At 43.2% G+C, this 8,381-nt stretch overlaps 1 pseudogene; it reads right to left on the bottom strand.

Moving 5' to 3' along the window:
• LOC112266133 overlaps window positions 1-8,090 on the bottom strand; it is a 36,751-nt pseudogene extending 28,661 nt beyond the window's left edge.
• Window positions 8,091-8,381: the final 291 nt, after the last annotated feature.

The raw sequence follows: 8,381 nt of genomic DNA on the forward strand, positions 1-8,381 counted from the left end.
TATCCCTCAAACTCAACTCTGGACTGGAAGCCAGTGCCACTGCATTTTTTCCATTGTTCCCCTCTAAATCAGAGAGTGATTTAGAACTTGGACACCAGGTGCAGAAAACCTGCAGGCACCGGACCTCGTACGGAGTGAGTAACCCTAAATAGTTATTGCCTACCTTGTATGCCTGCAGTGTAAGGGAGTCGAGGATGAGGGCTTCCCCCCACACGTGTTTGCCAGGGACATAGAGGGGTGGTGGTGAACATTCTGGATATTGAGGCTCTCTGCGTTTGTGCTGATGTCCAGGAAGTGCTGCATCTCTACATTATACATGACATATTCAGATCTACTGAAGATCACAAGTCACATTACTACACTTTGGTATGCAACTCTAACTCTACTCACTATGTGTAGTAGGTGTGTGATGATTCTGTGATGTAAAAGGATATTGCATTTGATTACCATATATAGAGGAATAAAGTAATTGTAGTTCATGTGTTACAGAATGGTAAAAAGCTGACTGTGCCTTACAAAAACACTTCTGATGACTTATATAATTTTTCAGGGCTGGGTATTTTTGGAAAGGGTTGATTCAACAGCTCCAGCACCATGACTTCCTGAAACCACTGCAATGTTGAAAGCAGAATGAACTGAAGAAAAACACCCACTGCTGTTCATTAGCATTCCTGTCATTCCTCTCCAGGCAAGACTAAACTTTGTGTTTCCACAACATATTCTTGACCTTTAATGCAACGGGAGTATATTTTGACCATGCCTTGTGTGAGTGTGTGTTGTGCTGTACCTGTGCTGACTGAGATGAAGCCCAGGGCGAAGGGAGGAGTGTCTCCCAGACACATTGACATTGGACACTGAGGAGCTGTTCATCACTGGGGTGTCCAGGTGGGGGAAGTTCCTGTAGGACGGGAGGGTATGCAAATACTCCACTGGACTACACACCACAATACACCACCAGACACAACAGAAACATGAGGATGCAGACAGGAGAGGATTAGAGTGTTAATCGATATCAAAAAGAAACCATGTTATAGGGCCAAGTTAGTAATGTATGTTTTTGGATATTGTCTTTACATCCGTTTCAAGCAATCAACTGGTGTTCTTGACATTCTCCAGTCTGGTTTGTCAGTTGAAAATGCTCCTACCTCTTTCTATGAGCTGTTTTCCTATGAATAAGCTGTTCCCATGGAAACAGGTCTAGCCAATGGGAGAACTCCTGGTGACGGTAGTGGATGATGCAGGTGTTGACTGTGACTGGCCCTGAAATGTCCACTGATGTCACCTGGGGATATGAGTGGGAGATAAGCAGGAGACTTCAGAACAAACGTATTTCTTACGAGAGATCAAATGTCAAACATATTTGCAAAAAGCTATGTTGATGCAATGCAACTATGAAAACTAGTAACTATATCAATCTAATCCACACCACTCACTTGCAAGACAGTCCTGAGGGTGTTAAGGCAAAGGATTCTCTGTCTGCTCTGGGAGAGGAGAAGCCCATCTGATGATACACAAACATGGAATGGATATTTTCCCCACCCTCCCAGACCCTCTCATCCCCTCCTCTATGGCTACATCCAAAATGGCAACCTATTCCCTATATAGTGCACTATGTAGGGAATAGATTGCCATTTGTGACACACATCTTTCTGGTGCCAAGCTCTCCACTCACCCTCCAGAAGTAGCTCCAGGCTGCTCTGAGGGAAGCTCATCTCAGGGGTGAAGCTCCTGAGCGACAGCTGCTCGTCCTCACGTCCGATGATTCAGATATAGTCAAAGGATGAAGAAAATGGAATAACAGAAACACAAACCAACACATAAAATATAATTCATACTAACTCCATGTCTTATGACTCACCTTTTCTGGCTGTGCATGGACAGGGTTATACTAGTATTCTCAAACTCCACGCTGACCTTCTGGGGCACCAGCTGATGAAACTGCTCCACTGCTTCAGTCTGGAAAAACTCGTCCTTTCCACATTCTAAAAGAAAATGACAGACAGAAGTGGTTGTGAATAATGCATCTCCGAATGGTTCTCAAAATTACCTCACAGCAACCATACAATAACACCATGTCTGCATGTCAAATGGCACATTTCTCCCTAAAGTAGTGCACTATATAGGGAATAAGGTGCCTTTGGGACACAACCCATTGCCCTTTCTCACCATCTGCAGAGAGAGTGCTCTCCAGAGGAGGAGGTGGAAGCAGTAGCTGGCTGAGGAACAAGCCCTCGTGCAGCTCAGCCAGCAGTGTTCTCACACACAGGGCCGGTCGGCCTGGACCCAGCTCTGGTAGGCTGACATCCCCAGACAGCACCAGGCTCAGGGACGTCTCTGGCAAACATGTATCCTGCTGAGCAGTGAGTTGAGACAATGCAGTGAAATACATTCTGTTAAGTAACACTTCTTTAAAGAGAGACACTCAAAAGACTGCTATGTTTACATGGGAAAAAACTCCACTTACCAATTGACTGATTTTAAGCACTTTACTGCTTAGCTGCCCCACAGAAAAGTCCCAGGCCAACCTGTAATTAAAGTTTGAGAAATTGATATGAAAAATCATGAACATTTAAACAGTCAGGCTAAGATAAGACCGATCTGTTTAGATGACTTTAGAGTGTGTGGAGGTTTAATACCTTTTGCCCTGATGGTTGAGCAGTAGGTCAGTACTTGAGGTGGTCATGTACCATAGAGACTCTGACAGGGCTAGGTTTAACACCATCACGTTGATGGAGTCAATATGGAAGGACAGCAGCTGAGAGCAGAGACAGACAGCAGCTGAGTGAACTGAGAACACTTATTTCATGAAATATTTTGTGAGTAGCATTCTTATATAAACAGTTCTGTGTTGGTCCCTACCTGGGAGATAAACCGCAGGGTTGCGGGGCTAAGAGGAACCTTCCCTGACTCTCCTCCATCACAGCTCTTGGGCTCCCAAGGTCTCAGAGGCTGTTGCAGGTCCACTCTCACTCTGGTCTTGCCCACACACAATGCTAGGCACCTCCTGAGAAACAAACACACAGTTCACAACCTTGTACTGTTGAATGATTCACGGGCCCTTTCCCTTAAAAGGGCAAGAAGGCTGAGAGATATGCAATTATGTTATGAGATATGAGGTCATAAGATTGTTTTGAAGACATGTTTATAAACTCACGGCAGGTTCTGGTTTAAAAGTTTGCTTGAAATCCATATCCTGTCTATTTCCTGAAATAAACATGGAGAAATGCACCTGTTCCTCCCTAACCCTCGTTTGCAGCTGCTGTTGCTAACTCAACGGCTAGGAGGTATGACTTCTGTCGTGAATAGTGGACGATCCACACTCACTGGAGTGAAAAGCGGTTGATGGCCTCGTCCACTGATCGGCGCCGCTGTGGAAGTGGGTGAGTGCTATGGTCCCATGGTTTCTCTCGACTCACCCGGCTCCAGGATAGATTTTGACTCTTCAAACATACCCAAGATGTTATATGCAATCCCTGACTCTACTTCTGGTACCCAAGCTGTTTTAATTAGTTCCCTACATCCAGTGCAGGCGGGAGGGATTGTTAATTGCGCTACCGAACTGCCCCTAATCAAAACTAAACAAAAGGGCCTAAACCCAGCCATCAGAAAACACAGAAAATGTAACTTTTTTCAATGTGTCAATCACTCTCAAGTCATCTGGGACCCATGAGCTAAGCCCAAGGGTCTACTAGGGGGGCACTTGAACATTCGTAGTGTCATTCCAAAAAGTTACCAAATTCAACATCTACTCACAGACTCCAACCTTGACTTCCTCTGCCTCTCAGAGACACGGCTCCATAAAAACTCTCCATGTGCTGCTTTGATTGTGATTGGCTACAATGTTCTCAGGAGAGACAGGACTGAAGGAAGAGGAGGGGGTCTGATGATTTACATTAAAGAACATATCCGATGTAAACAAATTGAGTGGTCATGTGATAATGAACTAGAATGTTTTGGCCTGAACGTTACACTGTCTCCCCAAGTGTCTTTTACCCTTATTGGAATGTATAGGCCACCTTCCACAAAAAGTGTGTTTTTTGATCAGTTTAATAACATGCTTAGGGAATGTGACTTTGGGAAAGAGGTAATCTTAATGGGAGATTTTAACATTAATTATGAAGACAAGTTTTGTAGGAAAACCCTCAAACGGATCACTAATACCTTTGACCTTACACAGCTAGTTAAAGGGCCAACCAGGGTGACTTGTTGCTCTAAAACACAGATTGATTTGGTGTTCAGTAATAAACCTGAGAGAGTGACTAAATCATTCAATATGGTTACTGGGCTATCTGATCATAATCTGACACTTATAGCCAGAAAGCTGTCTAAGAGCAGGTTTAACCTCTCTACTGTTAGAAAGCCGGATCAACTAAGAATACCTAAGAGTGAATTAAGCTATTTTGAAAAAGCAAATTAAGGGAATTAACTGGAATGATCACTTGTCCTATACAGACATGGAAGCTGATTGTCAGGTTTTTCTATCCACAATCCAGACTACAATAAATGGTTTCCTAAAGAAAATCAAATCCAAACCTGGCCAAAAGAGCACTCTTCCTTGGCTAAATGGAGAAATCTGGAAATTGATGAAAGAACGAGACTATGCTCTAAAATCCAAATTAGAGCAGGACAGACGTAGGTTTACCATGTTGAGAAATAAGGTGATGAAAGAAATCAGACAGGCCAAGGCAAACTTTTTTTATTAACATAATTGGTGAAGCAAAGGGAAATTCTAAACTGATCTGGGAGAATCTAAAAGAGTTAACAGGGAAAGACCATAGTAACACTGCAAAAAGACTAGAAATCATGGTGAATAACAATCTAACACAGCATGCAGTCGAAATAGCAATAGCCTTCAATTCCTACTTTATTGACCCTGTCAGGGTACTGACACAGAACCCCTCCACTGGTTTCTTGGGCTCAGTGCTAGTAAATGATGCTCAACCTGTCTTCATCATAAGGGAGGTTTCTGAGTCAAAGGTGAACAAGGTGATTAGCTCACTAAAGAACTCTAAAGCCAAAGATGTATTTGGGCCCGACTCTACCTTTCTTAAAAACTACAAAGAGTCACTCATTGGCCCCATTACTAAGGTCACCAACACATCTATTGGTCTCGGGGTGTTTCCAAGGGTATGGAAGTCAGCCACAATAACGGCCATCTTTAAATCAGGCGACCCTGCTGACGTGAGTAACTACAGGCCCATTAGTATACTACCTGTGGTGTCAAAGGTTGTTGAAAAGTGTGTAGCAGAACAAATGATTGCCCACCTCAACAACAGCCCCTTCACATTACACTCCATGCAGTTTGGCTTCAGAGCGAAACACTCCACAGAAACGGCCAACTGCTTTCTTCTGGAAAATGTGAAGTCCAAGATGGACAAAGGGGGCATTGTTGGGGCTGTGTTTCTGGACCTAAGGAAGGCTTTTGATACTGTTAACCATGAGATTGTCATCACAAAATTGTCCAAGTTCAACTTTTCCCTTGATGCCTTGAGATGGATGAAATCATACCATGAAGGCAGAACTCAGTGTGTCAGAGTGAGCAATGAGCTGTCGCCCACTCTTAGCTATGATGTGGGCGTGCCCCAAGGGTCAATACTGGGGCTCCTCCTGTTCAGCCTGTACATTAATGATCTGCCTTCTGTCTGTACTGGGTCTGAAGTTCAAATGTATGCAGATGATACAGTGATATATGTGCATGGAAAGAGCAAACAACAAGCTGCACAAGAACTCACTACTGTAATGGTCCAGGTTACAAAGTGGCTCAGTGACTCGTGTTTGCATCTCAATGTGAAAAAAACAGTTTGCATGTTCTTCACAAAGAGGGCAACAGATGCTACTGAGCCATATGTCTATGTGTCAGGGGTGAAGCTCCAGGTGGTATCTGATTTTAAGTACCTTGGCACCATACTTGATTCCAACCTCTCTTTTAAAAAGCATGTGAAAAAGGTAATTCAAATAACCAAATTCAACCTAGTTATTTTCCAATTTATACGAAATTGTTTGACTACAGAGGTAGCAAAACTGTACTTCAAATGTATGATACTCCCCCACTTAACATACTGCTTGACTAGTTGGGCCCAAGCTTGCTGTACAACAGTAAGACCTATTCAGTCTGTCTATAAACAGGCTCTCAAAGTGCTCGATAGGAAGCCCAATAGCCATCATCACTGTTACATCCTCAGAAAGCATGAGCTCCTGAGTTGGGAAAATCTTGTGCAATACACAGACACATGTCTTGTATTCAAGATCCTAAATGGCCTGGCTCCCCCTCCACTCAGTATTTTTGTTAAACAGAAAACCCAAACATATGGCAGCAGATCCACAAGGTCTGCCATGAGAGGTGACTGTATAGTTCCCTTAAGGAAAAGCACCTTAAGTAAATCCGTTTTCTCTGTGAGAGCTTCCCATGTCTGGAATACACTGCCATCAGACACACATAACTGCACCACATATCACACTTTCACAAAATGCTTGAAGACATGGCTAAAGGTCAATCAGATTTGTGAACATGGTCCCTAGCTGTGTGTTGCCGCTTTCCATGTTGTCTGTTGTCTGTAGCTTGTGAGGTGTGGAAACACTTAGTTGCTTTTACGAATTTTGTCTTGCTGCTTTTTGTTCTATGTTGCTATGTCTGTATGCTACATCTTGCTTGTCCTATGTTGCTCTGTCTGTATGATATGTCTTGCTTGTCCTATGTTGCTATTGTCTATATTGTAATTGTTTTTAATAACCTTCCCAGGGACTGCGGTTGAAAATTAGCCGGCTGGCTAAAACCGGCACTTTTACTGAAACGTTGGTTAATGTGCACTGTCCCTGTAAATAAAAATAAACTCAACAAACTCAAGAGTTCAAAGTTCATACCATTCGCAACCAAAGCTCACGCTGATGTTGGCTTCATTCTGTAGTTATTATCTGAACCATTCTGACATCGGACCGTAGTCCTCACATCCTCAGAACAGGTTATATTGTCGTCAAGGCTTTATATAGTGGAGCGAGAAGGGTGTGTCTGAAAAGTTTTATAACCCATGACTATTCACAGGGGCGGGCCACTGATTGAGCAGAGCCCTAACCTTATGAAAACCCAATTCTCACATTTTAGAAGCTAAAATCACATTTAATCCCATCACGAATAATTTCATATTCAAACATTTAAATTGAACAACAATTCCACGTGAATCCGATAACTCTGATGTGTAGACTTTCCACTGTAGAGTTTGTCATCTTATCATTGATGAGAATGTCTCAGATGACAACCGAACTGACATCATATTCATTAAGTACCACCGCATATGTTCAATTGGTCGGATTACCAGAATATAGTTAATTTCCCCCCACCTTCTGATGTTCCCAGAATCTATATGTTAACCAAGGGGTTTGCAAATGTAACATCAGTAGGGTAGAGAGAGGAAAAAGGGGGGAAGAGGTATTTATGACTGTCATAAACCTACCCCCAGGCCAACGTCATGACACCAGTCATAAAGACATTATACATGGGTCAGTTATCATCAGCATCCCAAATGGCACCCTATTTCCTATGTAGTGCACTTCTTTTGATATGGGTTCTGGTCAAAAGGACTGCACTACATAGGGAATAGAGTGTAATTTTGGGATGCTCCCATCATTATCGTGCCACCTATCAGCCACGACTAATCTTGTCTCTCACTTCTCCATCAACAGAGCTGTGTGCATTTGTTTGCCTGTCATATTGAGTTCCATCAAAGGACAAGCTGGCACTTGTGTTAGTGCACAAAGACAGGACATTGTTTACCCAACTCATACAACAAAGCTTCAGCAGTTCAGTTGTAACTGTGGGTCCTATACATTTTTCAAGTCACATGAATAGTGATTTTCAGAGGTAGCAAGAATCAGGTATTCCAAATGAAAGATATGCATAGATACTTTCAGAAAAGGGCACAGCTGCAGTATTTGATGAAATGGCAAGAGTTGTTTTGGCAACAGAAAGAAGCATATCGGACAGGAATGTTGCGTAAGTGTCCTTCCCCCATGTAAGGCATGTCTTCTTACCTGAAGAGTAGGACAGACAGTATCAGGAGCAGAAGTACTAGTAAGACAATGAGCAGGAGATACATTCTGTCCTTATGTTGCGCCCTCTGTCACACACAACCTGTGGTCACAACTAGTGGTGTGGGGGCTGTGCTTTGGCAAAGTGGGTGGGGTTATATCCTTCCTGTTTGGCCCTGTCCTCAGATGGGGCCACAGTGTCTCCTGACCCCTCCTGTCTCAGCCTCCAGTATTTATGCTGCAGTAGTTTATGTGTCGGGGGGCTAGGGTCAGTTTGTTATATCTGGAGTACTTCTCCTGTCCTATTCGGTGTCCTGTGTGAATCTAAGTGTGCGTTCTCTAATTCTCTCCTTCTCTCT

This window comes from Oncorhynchus tshawytscha, linkage group LG13 (assembly GCF_018296145.1).
Source record: "Oncorhynchus tshawytscha isolate Ot180627B linkage group LG13, Otsh_v2.0, whole genome shotgun sequence".
Classification (NCBI taxonomy): Eukaryota; Metazoa; Chordata; class Actinopteri; order Salmoniformes; family Salmonidae; genus Oncorhynchus; species Oncorhynchus tshawytscha.